General features: G+C 35.8%; 1 protein-coding gene across 1 annotated transcript in view; it reads right to left on the reverse strand.

The window, feature by feature from the left end:
• The window catches only part of LOC130915088 (myocyte-specific enhancer factor 2D homolog), a 221,684-nt gene that overhangs the window by 143,081 nt on the left and 55,035 nt on the right, over positions 1–23,568 (reverse strand). The window contains exon 3 of the mRNA XM_057834815.1: positions 6,827–6,912. The gene's annotated coding sequence lies outside the window, so the exon portion shown is untranslated. The remainder of the gene's footprint in view (positions 1–6,826; positions 6,913–23,568) is intronic.

The following is a 23,568-nucleotide window of genomic DNA, read 5'->3' on the forward strand; positions in this document are numbered from 1 at the left end:
TACAAAGTCACATTTATCCTTTAAGAATTACAAGTCTTTCTATCCGTGGATCCCTCTCACAGAAAGAATGTTAATAATGTAAATGCCATCTTGAGGATTTATTGTCATAATAAACAAATACAGTACTTATGTACTATATGTTGAATGTACAGTGCCTTGCAAAAGTATTCGGCCCCCTTGAACCTTGCAACCTTTCGCCACATTTCAGGCTTCAAACATAAAGATATAAAATTTTAATTTTTTGTCAAGAATCAACAACAAGTGGGACACAATCGTGTAGTGGAACAAAATGTATTGGATAATTTAAACTTTTTTAACAAATAAAAAACTGAAAAGTGGGGCGTGCAATATTATTCGGCCCCCTTGCGTTAATACTTTGTAGCGCCACCTTTTGCTCCAATTACAGCTACAAGTCGCTTGGGGTACGTTTCTATCAGTTTTGCACATCGAGAGACTGACATTCTTGCTCATTCTTCCTTGCAAAACAGCTCGAGCTCAGTGAGGTTGGATGGAGAGTGTTTGTGAACAGCAGTCTTCAGCTCTTTCCACAGATTCTCCATTGGATTCAGGTCTGGACTTTGACTTGGCCATTCTAACACCTGGATACGTTTATTTTTGAAGCATTCCATTGTAGATTTGGCTTTATGTTTTGGATCATTGTCCTGTTGGAAGATAAATCTCCGTCCCAGTCTCAGGTCTTGTGCAGATACCAACAGGTTTTCTTCCAGAATGTTCCTGTATTTGGCTGCATCCATCTTCCCGTCAATTTTAACCATCTTCCCTGTCCCTGCTGAAGAAAAGCAGGCCCAAACCATGATGCTGCCACCACCATGTTTGACAGTGGGGATGGTGTGTTCAGGGTGATGAGCTGTGTTGCTTTTACGCCAAACATATCGTTTTGCATTGTGGCCAAAAAGTTCCATTTTGGTTTCATCTGACCAGAGCACCTTCTTCCACATGTTTGGTGTGTCTCCCAGGTGGCTTGTGGCAAACTTTAAACGAGACTTTTTATGGATATCTTTGAGAAATGGCTTTCTTCTTGCCACTCTTCCATAAAGGCCAGATTTGTGCAGTGTACGACTGATTGTTGTCCTATGGACAGACTCTCCCACCTCAGCTGTAGATCTCTGCAGTTCATCCAGAGTGATCATGGGCCTCTTGGCTGCATCTCTGATCAGTTTTCTCCTTGTTTGAGAAGAAAGTTTGGAAGGACGGCCGGGTCTTGGTAAATTTGCAGTGGTCTGATGCTCCTTCCAATTTCAATATGATGGCTTGCACAGTGCTCCTTGAGATGTTTAAAGCTTGGGAAATCTTTTTGTATCCAAATCCGGCTTTAAACTTCTCCACAACAGTATCTCGGACCTGCCTGGGGTGTTCCTTGGTTTTCATAATGCTCTCTGCACTTTAAACAGAACCCTGAGACTATCACAGAGCAGGTGTATTTACACGGAGACTTGATTACACACAGGTGGATTCTATTTATCATCATCGGTCATTTAGGACAACATTGGATCATTCAGAGATCCTCACTGAACTTCTGGAGTGAGTTTGCTGCACTGAAGGTAAAGGGGCCAAATAATATTGCACGCCCCACTTTTCAGTTTTTTATTTGTTAAAAAAGTTTAAATTATCCAATAAATGTTGTTCCACTTCACGATCGTGTCCCACTTGTTGTTGATTCTTGACAAAAAAATTAAATTTCATATCTTTATGTTTGAAGCCTGAAATGTGGCGAAAGGTTGCAAGATTCAAGGGGGCCCGAATACTTTTGCAAGGCACTGTATATATTCGTCCGAGTTTTATTCATTTTTTTCTTAATGCATTGCCAAAATGTATATGATCGGGGAAAATTATCGGGAATGATTGGAATTGAATCAGGAGCAAAAAAAAAAAAAGCAATCGGATCGGGAAATATCGGGATCGGCAGATACTCAAACTAAAACGATCGGGATCGGATCGGGAGCAAAAAAACATTTCAAAGCTATTCTTAGTGTAGAATCTGAATTCTGTAGTATGATAGTATTTACATAGTATCATCCAGGTGAGTTGAAATAATTGAAACTAATGTGATGTTTTCCTGCTGAGTGTGTATTATCATCACAAAGATGGTGATGTCCTTGTAGACTGTTCATTCGAAATTGTTGGAAACCATTTATTTATTTATTAATTTATTCATGGACTAAAACTTTTGAAGTTTCTCGACAAAAACATTTTGAGAATTGTCGGCTAAAACTAGATAAAATTTGTCTGTAAGTATTTTTGTCCAAAAGACACAGATTAAGACGAAAATTAAAAGGGCAACCAAAAACTACAGCAGCGTCTGACAAAGCCAAGATAGAATATCAGTTTACATTTAGTACATGAAAAACACTATCGGTAGCCAGGTAGAGATATCAGGAGCCAAAAAAATGGTATCGGCGCAACTCTACTTCTAAACCCTTTGCTTTGAGTGATATGCATTGAATTCATTGCCACGGAATGAATTGAGTTTTTCCAACGACGCTACAGATAATACAGTGGATGCGGCGGCTCCGATTTTACAGCTCATAAACGGAGCATAACTAATGCAACGGGAATGAATCAACATGGCTGAGCGTCATCGAAACCGCCCCGAGAAGACGACTTGGTATATTGTCGCTGACTTTTGAAGGTAAACAACAGAGTCATGACAGGTGGCTGAGGGCCCACCAATCACGATGCTTGACACATTAATAGCCTCGCGAGCGGAGAGGGGAAACCAACAGGTGCGGCGTTACGAGGCGCGCTACAGAGCGGGCCGTAAATCTATCCCGAGACCCTCCGCCCCGCCTCAATGACATCCCCCAGCAGTCACCCCATGTCGCAGATTTGGAGTCGGCTCGGCAGCTGACGACGGCCTTGCCACACTATCGAAGCGACTCCAAGTCGAAAAGTTAAATTGGAAAAGGCAAGTCGCATTTTCACGAATTTAACTCAAGTTAAGTCAAGTCAGGCTAAACCATTTTCAGGGACAGTAGACATCAGGGTTGTACCCAGGGTCTTTTTGTGGAATATCCTAAACAATGTATCGATAATTGCCATATTGTGAAATAATCGTTTATAGTGAGCCTTTTAACGCAAATCGTATCGTATCGTGAGCTAACCAGAGGTTCCCACCACTAGTTGTAACAGTACACTAAATTGGTTTTTTGTTTTTTTAAAGTGCTCGGTTCATTTTCTTTACAAAAATTAGCAGGATTTTTTAAATTTTTTTTTTTTAATGGTTTTATTTTGAAAAATGTAACCAATAGAACTCCTGTAATTAAGTAATTAAATAAAAGTGATCGTTTCAGGTGATATTTCAAATAAATGATACTCTTGAGTTCATAAAGTTAAAACAAATAAAACAATTGTAACATTTAAAAGGAAAACTTTGAATCTTTTTTGGCCTAACTTTTTTTGTTTATTCTTTTTTTTAATTATTTTTTTTAATAAAATAAAAAAAAAAACAAGGGGGGAAATCTGGATTTTTTTTCTTCTTTTTTTTCTGTTCTATTAATTTTTTTTTTTTTTGTAATTTTTATTTTCTATAAAAATTACACAGAAAAATCAGGGTTTATTTTTCCTATTTTGTCTCAAATTTTCTGTTCATTGTTATTATTATTATTATTTAAAAAAATTTTTTTAAATGGATTTTTTATTTTTTTTTTTCTGTCCTGTTGATTTATTTTTGTAAATAATTTTGATTATAAAAATAAATGAGGAAAACCATGATTTATATTTCCATTTTTTGTCTCATATTTTTAATTTATTAATTTTTTAAAATAAAAAATGGGTCGAAAAAACAGGATTTTTCTATTTTTCTGTCTTGTTAATTTTTTGTTTATAATTTTTTTCTATTAAAAACAGGAAAATCTTTTTCCCTTTTTGTTTTATTCATCCCCCCCTTTTTTTGTTTGATATTTTGTTTGTTAAATTTCTTAAATTAAAAAATGGGGTGGGGGAAATAGTTTTTTCCTTTTCTTGTCTTATTTATTGTTATTGGTCATTAGAAATGTTATTTTAAAAACTGAGGGAGAAAATCAGGGATTTACCATTCTTTTTTTGGTCTTTTTTTAATATCTATTTTTACTTTTTTAACTAAAAAGAAAAAATTGCAAATATTCTCTTAATTTTTGTATTTATTTTTGCTTTCTAAATCAAACAATAAAGAGTAAAAATGTAAATATTGTCTTTTCAGTTTTTCATTAAAAAAAAAAAATGTTTATTTTAAACTAAAAAGAAATTTTGCAAGAAACATGATTTACTTTCGCGGACCACAACAATATTATGGCGGGCCAGATGTGACCCTGGCCACTAGATTATCTTCTATGACCAAAACTGTGAAACTTCATGTATATTATCAGTCTTTTTCGGTCTGGCCATTTTCTCCTTCCTGTCAACATTTAGTGAAAATAAATCCTCTTTAAATTAATCAATCAACACCTCGTGGTTTTTCAGGTTTGTTTACACGATTTAAAAAAAAAAAAAAAAAAGCCAGTGAAGCAAGTGAATATTTCAAATGTAAACAGGAAAGACTTGTCAAGTCAAGTAGTTCAAGTCGATGATGAGTCAAAAGCTCAAGTCACGTACCTAAGCCGTTCAAGGAAATAAAACTCAAACAATCCAAAAAGTGCATTCTCATTCATTCGTATCTGGAACCAAAGTGGATTGGAATTCTGTTTCAATGCCCCTCAAATTCGGTGTATACATTCAGAATGTGAACTACTGGGATTTGCTTTTAAAGTAACACTTGGTAACTTTTCAGTTTTTGGGCGATTTTAGCGATGCCGGTGTACAAAAGTGGTAGTGTTTTGCAGGAATCAGCGCTACGTTTCCCATAAGGACCAGCGCACACCTGCATCGTGTCATAAAATCATAACGTTACCTGCAGATGGGTAAAGCAACATTTCCGTTTAAAGCGGCTGTTGTCAGTCAACATATCATCAGAAATGTTATGAAATTATTTTATAAAAGGTTGAAAAGTTACCTAGTGTTGCTTTAAATGAGTCCACAAAACTTGGGTCACTAATTCTGTTTTTTTTTTTTTTTTTTTTTTTTTTTTTTTTAAATATATATATATTTTTTTAAAGCTCTAAAAAAAAAAAAAAAATCAAATTTTCTCCCAACTTTTTTTTTTTTTACTGAGGTTTTATGACTGGTTAATAGGTCCGGTGCAATTATCAAGGCTTAAAGTAACACTAGGTAACTTTTCAGTTTTGGTCGATTTTAGTGACACACATGGACAAAAGCGATAGTGTTTTGCCTTTGTCGTAAAATCCTGATCTCCTGGTCGCCTGCAGATGGATTGAACGACATTTCTGTTTCCTGCAGCTGTGTGAAGGATGAATAGTAATAAAATAATGTATTGTGTAAAATTAGGGCTGTCAAAATTATCGCGTTAACGGGCGGTAATTAATTTTTCAAATTAATCACGTTAAAATATTTGACGCGATTAACACACGTGCCCCGCTCAGATTAAAATGACAGCAGTGTAATGTCTGCTTATTACTTGTTACCTGTTTTTTGTTGTTTGGCGCCCTCTGCTGGCGCTTGGGTCCAAATGATTTTATGGGTTTGGGGAGTGAGCATGGTGTAATGACATCAACAATGGCGAGCTACTTGTTTATTTTTTGATTGAAAATTTTACAAATTTTAATAAAACAAAAACATTAAGAGGGGTTTTAATACAAAATTTCTATAATTTGTACTAACATTTATCTTTTAAGAACTACAAGTTTTTCTATCCATGGATCGCTGTAACAGAATGTTAATAATGTTAATGGCATCTTGTTGATTTTTTGTCATAATAAAACAAATACAGTACTTATGTACCGTATGTTGAATGTATATATCCGTCTTGTGTCTTATCTTTTCATTCCAACAATAATTTACAGAAAAATATGGCATATTTTATAGATGGTTTGAATTACGATTAATTAATTTTTAAGCTGCAATTAACTCGATTAAAAATTTTAATCGTTTGACAGCCCTAGTAAAATACTAATGTTACAAATTTATATACATAAGATATATATATATATATATATATATATGCATATATTAGATTTAAAAGAGCTGTGATGTAACTAGTTGACAGTCAATATATCATCACAAATGTGATGAAAATACTTTATAAAGGTTGAAAAGTTACCCGGCGTTACTTTAATAGTAAATGTATTTTTTTACATTAAAAAAATGAGGTGGGAGAAATTGTAAATATTCTATTTTTAATATATTTCAATTTTAAAAAGAGTAAAAATCTTTATTTTAGAGATTTTTTTTGTATTTATATTTTTAATTTTATTTTTTTTAACAAAACATATTTCAATATAAAATGGGGAAAAACAGTGAATTTTTCTTTTTTTATCATCAAATACATTTTAATTTTTATATAATTATTAAATATATCTGTGTAGTATTCATATATTTATTTCGAAGGAAAGAAAAAAATTATCATTAAATAATTCTTATTTTACTATTATATAAAGACTTAATATTCATTATTATCTTATTTTTTACTTCAGAAAAAAACTATTTAATGCTCTTTCATTTCTGTAGTCCTTGATGAAAGCAGATAATTCAAAATGAGATATTTGCTTTTCACTCATGAAAAAAAAAATGGCATTCCATAGTTACATATTATTCGTAATCAAACTTGTCTCAACTTTTACCGCCACAGCACATTTCCAGCAAAAACCTCAATCCCAGAGTAAAATAACAAGTGACATAACACATGAACCGATTAGTCGAACCTTCACTAGAATAACCGCTAATATAACCATTCACCACAACCCTATTAGTTCAAATTAGTGTAAGTGGCTCTTACCGTGGGAAGAACCCGACAAGGACTGGAGGCCAGTTGACGAACCAGAAGGTAGTCCAAATTCAGGTGCAAGATGGCAGCTAGCGTCCCTGTCGCGAAAGAAAGAAAGGTCGCCGTTGGTGGACGAAACACTTGGTGGAGAGTCCGAGTGACAACTGCTGCTGGAACGCCTCCCGTCATCCAGCCAGCTAGCGAGCTCCGGACCCCCTCTGACGCCCCCCCCCCTTTGGCCTCCATAACCTAACACCTCTTCCAAGCACATGCACGACCCTTCCCCACCTCCTCCCACGTCACCCTGCGTGCCTTCAGCAACTGCTACCGATTCATCAGCGTCCATGTTGAACGTTGACAGTTTTTTGTCAAGCAACCAAACATCACCTTTTGTTGTTTTTAGTCTATCTAGTCTATCTTTTTTTTAATAATTGGGTTAAAAAATGAAATTTGTTCTTGAACTGAAATAAGTTTATCACAAGTAGACATCCAATTAGAGCTGCAACGATTAATCGATTAACTCGAGCATTCGATTAGAAAATAATTGAATTTTGTTGCTTCGAGTATTTGTTGAATTAAAGTGGTGTTGTAATGGTTTATTTTGAAAGTGTTTGCATTTAGTTTTATTGATTAGGGGGGATACACTGCTCTCTGGTCTGCCTCTTTTCACGTGGCGGAACCAACTGCTCCCTGTTAAGACCAGCATAAGCTAAGTTTTTGTTTGAGCTAATGTTTTTTAATACATTCATAATTTAGTTTATAGGCATATTTAGCAGTTTTTTGACGGAATATGTGTCTGAACCATTTTTTAAGAGCATTGCAAAAAAGAACTAGCATTTTATAGCATTTGAGCTAGCGGACTTTTTGTATGTAAGTTAGCCAATTGTTCTTTTGTTGTACATAGATCTTCATTTTTAAAAAATTATACCATTTGAGGCTCAGCTCAGGTACTTTATTTTTCATGTTCCTTATCCGATTACTCGATTGTTCGAACTAAGTAGTCTATCGATTAATCGACAACTAAATTATTCGATAGCTGCAACCCTTCATCCAATCTATTTTGAAGTGGGAGGGTGCCAGCGTATGAATGTTTGTTCAGTGTCAGGCCAAGAGTTATGTATTGTCTGAACACTTTATATTCGATTATCCAGTAATTTAGTATTCAAAAGATCCGTTCCTACGCCGGAGACATAACCTGAATTTCAGCGTAAATCAGAATCAACCCTTTAAGTACCCCTAACTACCCCCTAAATCTCAAAATAACTATCCAAAAACATGTATCGTCCGTCATATTAATAAATAAAATAAAGTAAAAAAAAAAAAAGAAAAACTAAGATACTGTGAGGTAAAATAAGGTATTACCCAATTAAAAAAAAAAGTACTTCTGGCGGACGAGACTCTGGCGTCGCTAAGTCGAGGAAAAAAAATCACGCAAGTCGGGTACGTTGTAACCCGGGGACTACCTGCATTATATACATATTACAGGTAGTCCCCAGGTTCCAAACGAGTTCCGTTCCTATGCTGACGACCAGTGTTGTTAATCTTACTGAAAAAAAGTAATTATTGTTACAAATTACTTCTCCCAAAAAGTAATTGCGTTAGTAACTCAATTACCTGAATGTAAGAGTAATTAGTTACTTGGCAAAGTAATTGGTGATAATTACTTTTTTCTTTTTTTCCTCAAAAAAAAAAAAAAAAAACCTTTACCCTGAATCAACTGTTAAAAGTTGTTAAAATTGCTCCCATTATTGCATTAGTTCACTTCTCTGTACTTTCGACATAGGAAAGTTTTAAAACTGTTTCATCATTTAAAGATAGATTCAAGTCAAGATTTTGCCGATTTAGAAGTATTTTAGATAAAAAGTTACTTAGGTTCGCTAGGAAGGTTCTCTACAACAGAGCCGTCCTAAAAAGTCTACTGCTTTAAGATGGCGCCTGTCTACTAACTCATTTAGTGCCATGTCTGTCATTTTGCATCTAGTTATATCTATGTACAGTACATGGGATATCTACCATGTCTACCATATCTACCATAACATGCGGGCGTAGTTTGTAGGCTATCGGCTACAACATGTATGATTGGAGCTACCTAGCATCGCGTTTGCTCGGCGTCACAACTTTCTTGCCTCCTCCCTACTCCTGCTCTGTCGTCTCTGTGAGTTCGTCTCCCTCAGACTTTTCGACCAATATAGTAACGCATAGTAACGCATGCCTTTCCGTCCTCAGTAACGGTAACGGCGTTGCCAAGATGAGAAAAGTAATTAATTAGATTACCCACTACTGAAAAAAATAACACCGTTAGTAACGCCGTTATATTGTAACGCCGTTATTAACAACACTGCTGACGACGTACCCGAATTTCCGCGTAAGTTGGAATTAACCCTTAAAAAATAACTACCCAAAAAGTCCAAATGTACATTACTTTGTTTAATGATGGCGGATACACTGCCCTCTGGAGGCAGTGTTGGGTGTGGCTGGACTGTCGCCTTGGCTTCTATGACTGAGTCAACACCTCCAACATGATTTCTCAGTTACACAACCATCATCCATCACTTTACACAAAATTTATGGTAAGTAAACACTGTCATGAATGTTTCCCACCTGCTCAGAGAGTTCACTCCAGTGCGTTTAGTGCGTCTAGCGATAATAAAACAAATACTATGACATAAGTTTGTGAACGAGGAAGACAACGTGGCTAGTTAGCTTTGCCAAGATGGCTAACTAGTTACCTCTCTACCATTGGCCGACTTTTGTAAAGTTTTCCGCTATTGTAAACATCTGTTCAAAATAGCATTTTCATAATACAGTAGGGCTGGGCGATATGGCCTTAAGTACGTATCACGATAAATTGAGCAGATTTACCTCGATAACGATAAATGACGATAAATTCGCCCAACCGGACTGTTATATAATTTGAAAATTTGAATCAATGCATGGAATACAAATTAACAGTTTCTCGTTAAATTTATTTACCAGCTTTCAATTTAACAATTGCACATGCAGTCTAAACATTAAATATTCAAAAAAATCTTGTAAACAATAAGAATTCTAGTGTGAACATTTATAACAGCTTGTATGACTTGAAAAATGTACAACATTATAAAAATCAATATGACGACTGTGCAAACATGTCATTCTAAAACAAATGACTTGCAGCTTTAACAGTACACTTCAGACAACTTATTGGTAATGGCTGCTGTGACATAATTATTCAACACAAATGTTTACGTCAAGGTTTCATTTTTTTTTTTCCAGAACATTTTTTAATACATGCACCCCTCACACAGACACAACCAGATTAAAGCTGTATTGCTCTGATGCCAATGAAACAATTAAGATTTTATGATGGCAGAATAAAGCAAACACATACAGAAAAATAGCTGTGGCCATTAAACTGTCATATTATATATAGGCTTCACTGTTGGATTATACTTTATGCTGAGTGCTTTACCAGAAATCACACAGAGATACCAAATAACGCGACATAATGATTGCTACATGAAGTCCGTGCCCAGTCCACTCATTAATTTCAGCCGTTTCGACAAGGTTAGAGCCGCTATCCGACTCCATCACGTTCAATTGTAACCGCTGTTAGCCGCTAGCATTAGCCTGTGGCTTGGCTACCAGAAGAAAGCACTGAAAAAATCCTCTCCTGAAATTGCGAGAACCAGGGAGGACAGCGGGTGAAAGCCCGTCTGGAACCTGCCAAGAGTTTACTTAATGTCGGGTGAAAGTTTGGCGAAGCTAACTTAAGCCTGAGTCCATCTCGTTTACTTGTAGCGTTAGCCTCTAGCGTTAGCCTACCGGGCTTCTGTTTGTTTGGCTTCCTGAAAACCACGTGACCCCATACGTATGCACACTGTCTGCTTTCTTAAAGGGGAATGAACATAGCCGAACATAGTCAAAGCGGGATGAAAAGATTATATTTTCTTGTTTTATTAAATTACCAAATTTACCGACATGGTCAAAATTACGTCTGTCATCGTGAAGAATTTCGGTAACGGTAAATTTTCGGTTTACCGCCCTTCTCTATAATACAGCCTGTGTTGTTTTTTCTCTCTGGCGACTTTCTGTGTTGAGAGAGGGTGGTTGTGTATAATGTGTAAATAATGATACGAGTCATACTCACATGCACTGTCTCTTGCTCTCGCTTGCCATTAAAACTCAACGAATTAATATCAATAGTAGTAGTGTTATGTGTTTTACATTAAATCAATTTAATCATATATTACTCTATATTACTAAGGGTTATATCTCTCATTTTGAACAACTTGAGCTGTGGCTGTGGGTTGAGTCTATAAATTCTATTTATTTCAATTTTATTTAAAATATTTTAGTTCTTTATTTTTTGCCATTTTATTATTTACATGAACATGATATTCATCTTGATGTTCAAATTTGCAAATATGCTGTGAAAAAAAAATCCTGTTAAATGGAAAAAAGTACTTTTTTAAAAAACATTTTCAAACAACACATTTTAGAGCTAAGATTGCAATACTGTGATACCGCGTTATTTTTGCTTTATTTTTTGCTCTTCACATAATCCCACAAAACACTGCTAAATATACTTCTAAACAAACATATTAGCTCAAACAAAAACTTATATTATGTTGGTCTTAACAGGGAGCCGCTGGATTTAGCCATGTTAGACAAGTTATGGCATATTCACTGTTGCAATTAGAGGGCAGTGTATCCACCCAAATCAAGAAAACTAAATGCAAACACTTTCAAAACAAACCATTATGACGCCACTCAAATTAACCCTTTAACACCTAAGCCTATTTTGGCCGAATTTGCATGCATTTGATGTTGCCTTTATATTTCAAAGAAAAAATTGTTTACAATGGCCAAATTGGGTCCCTTTTTTCAGGACACCTTGAACTTCATGTCTAAACTGTTGTTTTCTTCACTGACCAATTATAATCCACATTTTGGACCCAAAAAGACAAAAAAATCCCAAAATCTTTTTTCAAAATTTGTAAAGTTGACGTCCCATTGACAACCAAACATGCTCGACCAACCGTTTTGAAGCTTGATAATATTTATTCAACTTGTTAGGATAAACATTCAATAGAAAAAAATAAGATTGAATAGTTTTATGTTTGACAATTCAACACAAACAGCAGGTATGGTCATAGGCGTTTTTGGCCTTTACACATACTATGGTCAAAACAGGCTATATAGTGTGCAAAATAGTGAGAAAAAAATGTGCATATATCATCTAACACAAAAAGGGTTTGGAAGATATCTCTTTGTGAAGTTAGGTGTTGTACCCATCACCTTATCAAAAGTATATACGTGCAATCAAGCTTCTCAAACACACATCTACATAAAAATTGAAAAGATTATAGTGAAGAAAAAATATATATAACATTGAAAAAAAGTATTTCAAAAAATATTGACAAGTAGTTTAATTTCTTGGATTTTTCAGGCATGCGACCCAATAAAGTTTGTTTGTTTTTTGTTTTTTGGCGCACTCAATAAAGCTTCTTCGTGAACAGGTCACGGAGCTGCGTCAGTGCGTCACACACAACGTCACACAGCCTACTCTTTAGCGCGCTGCTGTCACTTCTACTCGCCGAGACGCCGATTCATCAGAGGAAAACAACGACAAATACGACTCATCTTCTTCCTTGAGTTAATGAAATAATGCATTAGCTTGTGCTAAATGTAGTTTTAGATTCATTCTGCACGTTTCAAAGTCGCTCGCTCAAACCAACCGGTGTTGTGCATTTTTCGGCACGACACCGGCCGCTGCTTGCTTCGCATGCCTCCCTTTCAATAGTTGGCTCCTCGCTCGGAAATTTATTAAAAATGATCACATTCGGTTAGTCTTTCCTGACATCACAACGACTCTTGGGATAAGTAGTATTTTGTGCAGCTGTCGCTTTTGAAAAAGGACAAGAAATGATGACAATATGGAGATGGATACATGGTCCATGCAGCGTTTTAATGTATATTTATGAGTGCAATAAAACTATAAAATTCAAATGACATTATCTCCCGTTTTTCTTAGCCGATTGACTTCAAATAAAAACTGGTGCGGACATCAACTTCCGCACTTTCAAACGAGACCAACCAGCAGCACGTGGGTGATGTAATTACTGCGTGATGAAGCTTCAAAGACGATATGCGTAAACGCGTCGCTGCCGACACGTTCGGTGTTAAAGGGTTAAACGACTCCTATAAGCAGCAAAATTTGATTCAAAGTTTTTTTCTAACCGAATTACTCGAGTTAATCGATTAATCGTTGCAGCACGAATTTTTATCGTTTAATCTCTTCGTGTATATCTATATCTGCCGTCAACGTTCATAAGAAAGTGCCATTGGTTCGCTGATGCGCAGTAGCAATCGGGTAAAAACAACGTCTGTTGCCCTTCTAAAGATGATTACATCGCTGAAGATGAAGCAGAAGAAGAGAAAAATAAGAAATGTATTTTTCCTGTTCGTTCACTCCTCCCGGTCAAAATCGATTTGTAATGATTGAAGTCAGTCTTCTTTTCATGTCCTAATCAATTTAATGAGTGTTCTATTACTTTGCAGCATTCCTAAAAAAACACATATAATAAAAACGAACTGTTCAGATCTCGACTCAATGACTTTTTAATGTTTTTCAGGCACAAAACATTTTGTTTTTTGGTACGCTTTCTACATCAAATCTCATGAGTCAAGTCAATTACTCTAAAGTGTTGTTAAGTCACAGGAGATATCTGTTTTATGTTTTTCTTGTCAAACTAGCCACTTACAACATCCCATGAGTGTATTTGAACAAAATTGGCACATAGCGAGATGACTCGCTCTATTTATGTACTTAGATTTTTGTTGTAATGGCTTGTTTTAATAAAAAGATGGTTCTGGTTCTAACTACAATAAGGGAAATTCAAAGAATGATTCTAACATACTTGGCCTATGGCAGGGGTCTCAAACTTGCAGCACGGGGGCTAATTGTGGTACATGGACCAATATTTTGTGGCTAGTGGAGCATCAGTGTGGCCCGCCTGTATTTTGCCATGGACAATTAAAAATATATATAAACTAGGGCTGTCAAAATTATCGCGTTAACTAATTTTTTAAATTAATCACTTTAAAATATTTGACGCAATTAACGCAGATGCCCCGCTCAGACAGATTTAAATGACAGTACACTGAAACGCTCACTTGTTGTTATGGAGTTTTGCCGCCCTCATGCTGGCGCTTGGGTGAATGACCATCTCGCATATTGCCTCAAACAGATTACATCATATGAGGCCGTTTATGGACATTAAGAGTGAAGAGAATGCCACCGGCCGCTTGGGGGCAGCGCCGTTCCATACTCATGTTATTTCTTTTAAACGTGGGAGAATTAGTAGTTGTGAGACGTTTATGCTATATTCACAATGCAATGCAAATTGCTATTTGTACTCCACACATATTACGGTAAGTTTTCTTTCTTTTAGTGGCAATTATGTGTCTCTTGTTGTATTTTGGGTAAGATATGTACAAATATATGTTATGCAGTAGAGGCGAGTGGACACAGGCATTCTTTGGACCGCGCCGTTTATTGGCAACTCCTTCACAACAAACATACAGTGGGGAGAACAAGTATTTGATACACTGCAAGTGGCAGTGTATCAAATACTTGTTCTCCCCACTGTAAGTATCGTTTAGTGAAAGCACAACAAAAATAATATTCCTATCTCTCCCCCAAAAAATAATGTTCACAAAAAGAAAAGCACTTCAGTCTATAGTAATGAGGCCCTATTCTGACACACAGTTAAACAACAATGAAAAATGAAATGGCATTCCATATCAAAATAGCTATGCAAAATACACGTAAAACTTTTCACTCTATTTTTATTATTTATTTTTATTCCTCTTATTGTATTAACTCTACTTTTGATTGAAAATTTTACAAATTTTATTAAAACGAAAACATGAAGAGGGGTTTTAATATAAAATTACTATAACTTGTAACTATAACATTTATCGTTTAAGAAGTCTTTCTATCCTTGGATCACTTTAACAGAAAGAATGTTAATGCCATTTGTGGATTTATTGTTACAATAAACAAATACAGTACTTATGTACAGTATGTTGTATGTATATATCCGTCGTGTGTCTTATTTTTCCATTCCAACAATAATTTACAGAAAGATATGGCATATTTTAGAGATGGTTTGAATTGCGATTAATTACGATGAATTAATTTTTAAGCTGTAATTAACTCGATTAAAAATTTTAATCGTTTGACAGCCCTAATATAAACACACTATATAAAATAGTAATATAATATCTGAATATATGTAAAAAAAAAAAAAAAATCAATATATTCAGATACTAATTTAAGACTAAATTCTAAAAATAATAGTAATAATAATAATGATACACGTCTATTTTGCCATTGGCAACAAAGAAAACTATTATAAATCATTTGGGGAAAAATGAATATATAATTTAAAATAAATGCTTAAAAATCTGAATAAATTAAAAAAAAAAAAAAAAAAAAAAAAAGGTAGCCTGTGCCTAGGCAATTTACGTTTTCTTTTAAAGATATGTTTTTTTTTTTACGTCACTTAAACATTTTAAAAACTGGGGAGAAAAATACATTTTTAAAAATAAATACAATAAATACATTTTTAATAAAGTATTACACACAAATGTTTTGCTATGGGCACTTTATATTTTGTACTGATTTTTATGGGGGGTGGGTCGTTTTTCATAATCTATCATAGTTATCGTAGTTTAAAGTAATGTCAGTCGGTAGAGCATGGGACTAAATAGCAGGGTCGTGGGTTCGAGCTCTATGTTGGGCAAAGGATTTTTCAGGTGTGACAGATTGATACTAACCAAAACAGACTTTCTTCCAAGAGCTGTCAAAATTCTCAACTCAAGTTTGCACTACTAATGCCACAACATTGTCACATGCATTTCACTAACTACCCCAGGTTTTAATGCACAAATCTGATTTTTCGTGTTTTTCCGACTTGAGTGAGGCTTTAACTTGACGGTCTGAACGGGACAAGTCGCATTTAAGTTCACCATTTCAAATCCGATTAAGGTCACTTTTGTATGTGGTTAAAATCCGATCTGGCCACATTTTTCCAGAATGTGGCTGTAGTCTGGACTGTAAAGTCACCCAAATTGGAATTCATAGAGCAAATACGTCAGCAAAGAGCGAGAGGCACGAAGGACAGCAGCGATGGAGCTGCGCCTAGCTCGAACAAACATAAAATAAAATGGGTGGGCAAGCCTGCTCAGTTTTCTTTCTGTGTGCCAAATGAGGAGTACTGTATTTTAATATTACTTACATGGCCAAGAGTCGGGGCAAACTGACCGTACAGTATGTGTGTGCATTCGTTCCGTCAATCCCAAAAAACTTTGAATATAAAACTAAACAGGGATTATTTATGTCTGTTATTTGTGTCCTCTTTTTGGGAAACAAAATTTGGATTAAAGGAAGGTCTCCAGTGGGATTCGAAAACACGCCACCCGTGCGACCGACGAGCGCGTACCGTGAAAGTAGGTCAGGCTCACAAAAATAAATAAATAAATAAATTTTAAACGGTGGAAAACCGCATTGAAAGGCGAAACCCTAATGAAAAACTACTAAAGCAACTAGCAATGAAGAGCTATACAAACTGTCAAATGGCAGCAAGTCAATATCTCGGCAAGCCGCCTAGGATCGGTTTAAAGACACTGGTGATGAGCTGGAATTGGATGCAAGGAGGACGTTGAGAACTCATCCCACATCTCTGTAACAAAACAATCTGACCAGCAACAGAATGTGGTAAAATCATGCCAATCTTCATACTAGCTTCACTCGCTAGCTAGCACAGCTATTCTCCCAGTCCAGTCCAGCCCAACCACGTCATCACCGCCAGCGTGCATTGCTCGCGTAAAACATGGCACGTAGGTCAAAACGTACTAAATATTATAGATTTTTAAATCAATGGCAATAATACATACATGTTTTAATATCATATTTTAGCAAAAGAGAACAATTGCGTTGTATCACATTTTGTTTTCTCCATCAAAGTAGTCGTTTACGCCACGTCACAAGCCTTAAAGTCATAAAACATTACACTTACACATCAATTTACTCAATTTTAAACCACAAATCTTCAATGCTCTACATAATTTTCGCCATTTTCTAAGTTAATGTATTACTACGCAGTGTTTCCAACCCACAAAACATCCCATTTTTATATATTTCCCCATCGAACTGTCTGTTAAATCCATCTCAAGAACACAGTCCATTAATTTACTGTATTTAAAGCCAAAACGATCCTGTTTTATACATTTTACCATCAAACTGTCTGTGTAATCCATTTCAACACTGAAATTTATTAGCCTGCAGTCTTTAAAAGCTCAAAATGCCATATTCTGGATGTTTTTTGTACACTAAACTTACTGTAAAATCTATTAAGGAGTCTAGACAAACACTGCCTATTTGGAATCATTGACATTTCCGATCATTTTATTTCATCTTAAGCTATTAGCTCCGTTGACGGCGCTAGACGTCCAAATCATTTCGACTGGGAGGGGGTGAAAAGGAGGTAACTGGGAAAACATGCCACCCACCCTCAACACATGGCACTAAATGTGCTAACTGTACATGAATAAATCAGCATTAGTAAATGAGCAGCGCTGCAAGAATCGTTAGCAAGATTTTTATGTGGCTAAAATGTGCCTGTATGGTGTTTTGCCTTAAGATTTCTAAGAATCGACGCACTAAAGAATCACTTTTGAAGGCTGGAATATGTCTCTAAGGGGATCTTGGAGCGCCATGCTGATTATTTGAATTGCAGTCCATACAAAGACAGCTGGACAAGTGCTCACACATTCACGCGCACACATGCTCAGCTGTTGTACAAACACGCCGCTGATGTCTCGTGCCTTTCGGTCAAACTCCAGAGTAGTGGTGGGCGGAGCAACGGAACTTCAGATAATGTCGGTATTGATAGCCGGGGCTTTAGAGCCGCATGTGGTTCTTTTAGTCTTCTCCTGTGGTGTTAATTGACTTTTTTTTTGGTCTTTTATTCTTTTTCTATTAGGAGGAAGCAGCGAGAAGGAAGGGGATAAGGGGGGACAGAAAGGAAGGAATCCGACAGAAGAGGAGAAGAATAAACAACAACAAGGAATACATTGTTACATGCCTACGTTACCGATACGCTGTTGGACTTTTGAATGTAATTATCAATGAATAAATGAATTTTATTTTAGTGATGAAAGTTGATTCAAAGAATTTTCAATTAATTTTAGGCTTAGTAATTAATTCAACTTAAAATATTTGTCCGAAAAAGCTCATTTATTTGAATTTAATAGCATTCTAGTAGATGATTGAATCAAATATTGTTCAGTCTTCAATACAAATCAGTACAAAAACAATATTTCTTTCATTTTTTCCCGAGCCAATTATCCTCACGTGGGTCGCAGGGGTGCTGCAGCCTATTCCAGCTAACTATGGGCAGTAGAGGAGGGAATCTTGGGGCACGATTCAATTACGATTACGATTCAGAGGCTACGATTCGATTATAAATCGATGATTGAGGTACCCAAGCTATTAACTGCTTTTAATGTTTCTATTAGTTCCAAAATTGTTCAAAAATCCTCTTAGGCTAAAACAAAATACTATTTCAGTATCAAGTTAACAGTTCAAAACCGTAAATAAAATACTCAAGTCCCCATTTTGTATCAGCAGCTTTAACCTACATTCAATTAATTTAATGCTGTGAATCAACTGTTAAAGTTGTTAAAATTTTAAGTTTTAAAACAGTTTCCTCATTTAAAGATAGTTTCAAGATTTATTTGGAAGATTAAGGAGCATTTTAGATAAAAAGTTAATAAGGTTCGCTACAACAGCCTTCCAGAGAAGTCTACTGCTTTATGATGGCGGCTGTTTACAAACGGCGACATGACACTTGGTGATACATGCTACATGGAGTTTTTGGATCGAACAGAGGTAAGTACGTGATAATGTCTCGTTAAAATCATGGCGTCTTTAGCTATGCTCTCGTGTGCTCTCACCTCCTGTTAGGGTTTTGCTGTTTAAATTTTAAAAAAAAATTTTTTAAATGCCCTCCTGTTCAAAGTTTTTCTTCCCCCAGAAAATTGAGATTTTGCGCTTTCCAATGATGTATCACACATGCATATAGGACAATTTGAAATTTGGCCAAATTGGGGGTCTCAGAGCGGAACTTCAAGTCAGGACCTGAGTGTTTTCCGCCATATAAATGTGATATCTATGGTAGCAATATGTGAGCATTGTTTGCAGCGGCTGTCAGCCGCAGTCAGGTTTTATTTTTTTTTTATCTAGCAGCATGAGTTGAGCACGATGTTTACTCTCTTTCTGTTCCTCATTGCGTCCCCTAAACCGCGCTGACTGTGTTTTAGTTCCGCTTTACTTGGCATATTTCAATAATCGTAATTTGGATGTTTGTGAAACGTTCTCGAATCTTCCACGGCCGAATCGCAAATAATCTAAGAATCAAAAATTTCGCACACCTCTAGTAGGCAGGGTACACCCTGAATCGCTTGCCAGTTGCCAATAGGAGGGCACAAGGAGACAAACAATGATCCACAGACTCACTCATACCTACCGATTATTAGTAATTAGAGGGGCCGATAACTGGTTTTTGGAGTCGATATTCATTTATAGTAAAATTGTAAAAATTGGCGTAAAAAAATTGAATAATGCAAACACTGAACTTCATTGAAATGCCTAAAGCATTAATCTTACAAGTGAAAAGTAATAGCTCCAGAAGTGCCTGAATTTCCTAGACTCAGAAACATCTCTTATAAAGTTGAATAAAAAGTTCAATAAATAGCGGGAAAAAAGTGTAGTTCCAAAAAAAAAAAAAAAAAAATCATTAAAAAAGTTTTGAACATCTTACTATCCCACGGTGCCGCCTTCATAACGTGAATTATTTTTACAGGATAACGTAGAAAATGCTTGTCTTTATTAAATGCTTCATTAAGTGTGTCCACTTAAATCTGCTCACTTACACACAATGAGTTGCCACTGCACACTAGTGTTTAACAGGCTAAACGATGATTGACACATTCGGCGTCTTTGAAGGTAGCGATGATTGACACATTCGGCGTCTTTGAAGGTAGCGCTGCCAAGCTTTTCTGGCAAGATCAAAGCCTCAACGCCTGTCAATCATCATCACCTTTAACAAGCAAAACTCAAACTCGCAGTGCACTGCTGACCAAGAAAAGCAGAAGGAGGGAGAGTGAGCCTGAATGTGCATGAAGCAGAAAAATTAATATTTTTTTAAAATTAAAAACCGAATCCCTTTCACCTGATTCTCTGAAATATTGTGTGATTCCTAATGCCTATTCCTAGTTTTAAATTGACTTTTTCACATTGGCCGGTAGGATTTTTTTTTTTTTTTTTTTTAAAGGCTGATACGATATACGTAAAATTTCCAAATATCGGCCCGATATATCGGGCGGACGATATATCGGTCTAGCTCTAGATTGATTAAAAATTAAATTTTTATTAATTAAATAACTATTAATTAAATAATTAAAGAAAGAAAGAAAAAAAACACAAAATAATAAAGGAAATTTTAAAAGCTAAAATGCTCCTACACCTAGCAAAAATGTTTTTATTTGCCACAAATAACAATGACAACAAAACCCGTTCAAAACATTCTCGCAACTCTTGCAAAGACCAACACAATATATATGTTTACGTATGCTATCGTTTCTAAATGAAATGTGCTTATTTTATCAGCTTTCTCAATTTCACTAGCAGTTAGCTAACTAACATGTGCATCACTTTCATCAGTACACCAGTGTTGATACAGTTTTCATGTTTGCAAAGCAAACAATTGAAATACGAAATTTTTAAAAATAGTTAACTTTACCGTACGAAAAATCCACCACAATAATAAAGAACATTTAAAGGCTAAAATGCTAATTACAACACCTAGCAAAAAACATTGGGTTTTTTTTGCCACAAAAACAATGACAACAAAACTCATTCAAAACATCCTCGCAACTCTTGCAAAGACCAACACAATATATATGTTTATGTATGCTATCGTTTTTAAATGAAATGTGCTTATTTTATCAATTTCTCAATTTCTCAATTTTGCTAGCCGTTAGCTAACTAACATGTGCATCACTTTAATCAGTACACCAGTGTTGATAACGTATTCATGTTTACAAAGCAAACAAGAATTGAAATAATTAAAAATTGTTACCTAATTAATTAAATGTCCTAATCAATGTGTTGAAGTTCCACTTTTAATATTTTTGTTATGCTTTATATTTTGTTCACTGACTATGCCATCGTTAACCGAAACAAACCTAAAAACCAAGGAACATAACCGTAATGAGACTTTTACATTGCTTTTCTCTTATTTTGAAAAAGCTAAGTGGCTAATGGTATTTGAGGATTGCCAGACGGAAAAGTGAGGAAGAAGCTTTGGAGATAACACCGGTGCCGACTGATAAAATGGCAGCTAGTCTGGTTAAGAGATACTTCGCAGTGCTCTAACTCACAATTAAGAGGTGGGTAGAGTAGAAATAGTAGTTGTAGAAGTAGAAATAAAAAATTCAGTGAAAAGAATATTCAAGTTATGAGTAACTGCTTAGAAAGTCAGATTTTTTTTTAGGGCTGCAGCTATCGATTATTTTAGTAGTCGATTAGTCGATGAACTAGTTAGTTCGAATAATCGAGTAATCGGATAAGGAACATGAAAAATTAAAATACCTGAGCTGAGCCTCAAACGGTATATATATATTTTTTAATGAGGGTTTATGTACAACAACAGAACAATTGGCTAACTTACGTAGAAAAAAACTCTGCTAGCTTAAATGCTATAAAATGCTAAAGTTTTTTCACAGTGCTCTTAACAAATGTTTCCGACACATATTCCTACAAATAACGGCTAAATATACCAATAAATTGAATTATGAATGCATTAAACAACATTAGCTCAAACAAACACTTAGCTTATGTTGGTCTTAACAGGGAGCAGTTGGATTCAGCCATGTGAAAAGAGGCAGACCAGAGGACAGTGTATCCACCCTAATCAATTAATCTAGATGCAAACACTTTCAAAATAAAACATTACAACGCCACTTTGATTCAACAAATACTCAAAGCAACAAAATTTAATTCGACTATTTTTTTCTAATTGAATACTCGAGTTAATCGATTAATCGTTGCAGCACTAATTCCATTGACCACAAAATTATGAGCGTTACATCAACGCTAACTGCTAATCATAGCCAGCTTTATTTTGTTTGTTCAGTTGTTTGCTCAGTCTCCGCTAATCACAGTTAGCGCTGCTTTGTTTATTTGTTTAGCTGATCACCGTTTTGATATTTTCCTCATCTCTGCACATTTTTGTTGCTTCACGAGCGATTTGTCCATATTAGTTATTGCTTCCAGACGCGGCCGCCCCTCGGAATGCGGCCCACGGGAGCCGCTGGCACAGACGCGCCCCTTTCGGACATTCGCGGCGTTGTGTGGAAAGTCAATGACGTGAGTGTTCCGCCCGCTGTCGGCCCCCCGTTTCCCACACCCTCGCGGCCCCAGCGGGGACTTGAAGGTCAGGAAAGGGCAACGGGCTGAGAGTTCTTTCCTTGGGAAGCCCAGTCGCCGTCACTCACGACAACTCAGACACTCCTTTTACAGGGTGTAGAGGGAGATCTTTTATTTTGAAGGGGAGAACACTTTCAAATCTTTCAAATTTGGTGACTGATAATTTTGAATGGCATGTGTGCTTCTTGGCCAATAGGGGGCATTATTATACATAATTGTTAAAATACACAACTGAGAGAATAAATGTTGAGTAACTTGGACTTTGTGGTTTTATTGTGGGCAATGTTTCTCATTTAATGCCACTTAAAACTAATTTAATGTCCATGCCACGTTTCACACACACAAATTGTAAGTAGAGTTGTCCGATAACGACTTTTTCTAACCGATATCCCGATATCATCAAACTCCAAAAATCTGTTGCAGATATCAAACAGATACCGATATATGCGGTCGTGGACTTAACATATTTTGGCTAATTGTATTGTGATGCCCCACTGTATACTTTAATAATGATCAATGTAACAACTTCAAGGTTTTTCAAATAAACATTCTGCAAAATACAAGAGAAAAACCTCAACTCAAGTTATGGAAAAAGTGTCTATATTGCACCTCTATATTTATTGTTGAAATAAAAATGATTCAAACATCAGTTTTTTGGATCAAGTGTACATTGGTATGAAAAAGTATCTGAACCTTTTGGAATTTCTCTCATTTCTGCATAAAATCACCATCAAATGTGATCTGATCGCTGTCAAAATCACACAGATGTCAAAACAGTGTCTGCTTTAACTAAAACCACCCAAACATTTATAGGTTTTCATATTTTCATTAGGATAGCATGCAAACAATGACAGAAGGGGGAAAAATAAGTGAACCCTCTGCCTGAGGAGACTTGAGCAATTGAAACCAATTTTTACCAAACAAGTCAGATGTGCGCCCAATCACTGATGAGTGGTTTAAAGCTGCCCCGCCCACTATAAAACACACACTGGGCAAGAATTGTCTTGATGAGATGCACTGTCTGATGTGCATCATGGCTCGGTCAAAAGCACTGTCTGAAGACCTGCAATCAAGGCTTGTTGATTAGTATAAAGCTGGGAAAGGATACAAAACCATCTCTAAAAGTCTGAATGTTCATCAGTCGACAGTCAGAGAAGTTGTCTACAAATGCAGAGAGTTTGGCACTGTTGCTTCTCTCCCAAGGAGTGAACAT

This window comes from Corythoichthys intestinalis, chromosome 4, assembly GCF_030265065.1.
Source record: "Corythoichthys intestinalis isolate RoL2023-P3 chromosome 4, ASM3026506v1, whole genome shotgun sequence".
Classification (NCBI taxonomy): domain Eukaryota; kingdom Metazoa; phylum Chordata; class Actinopteri; order Syngnathiformes; family Syngnathidae; genus Corythoichthys; species Corythoichthys intestinalis.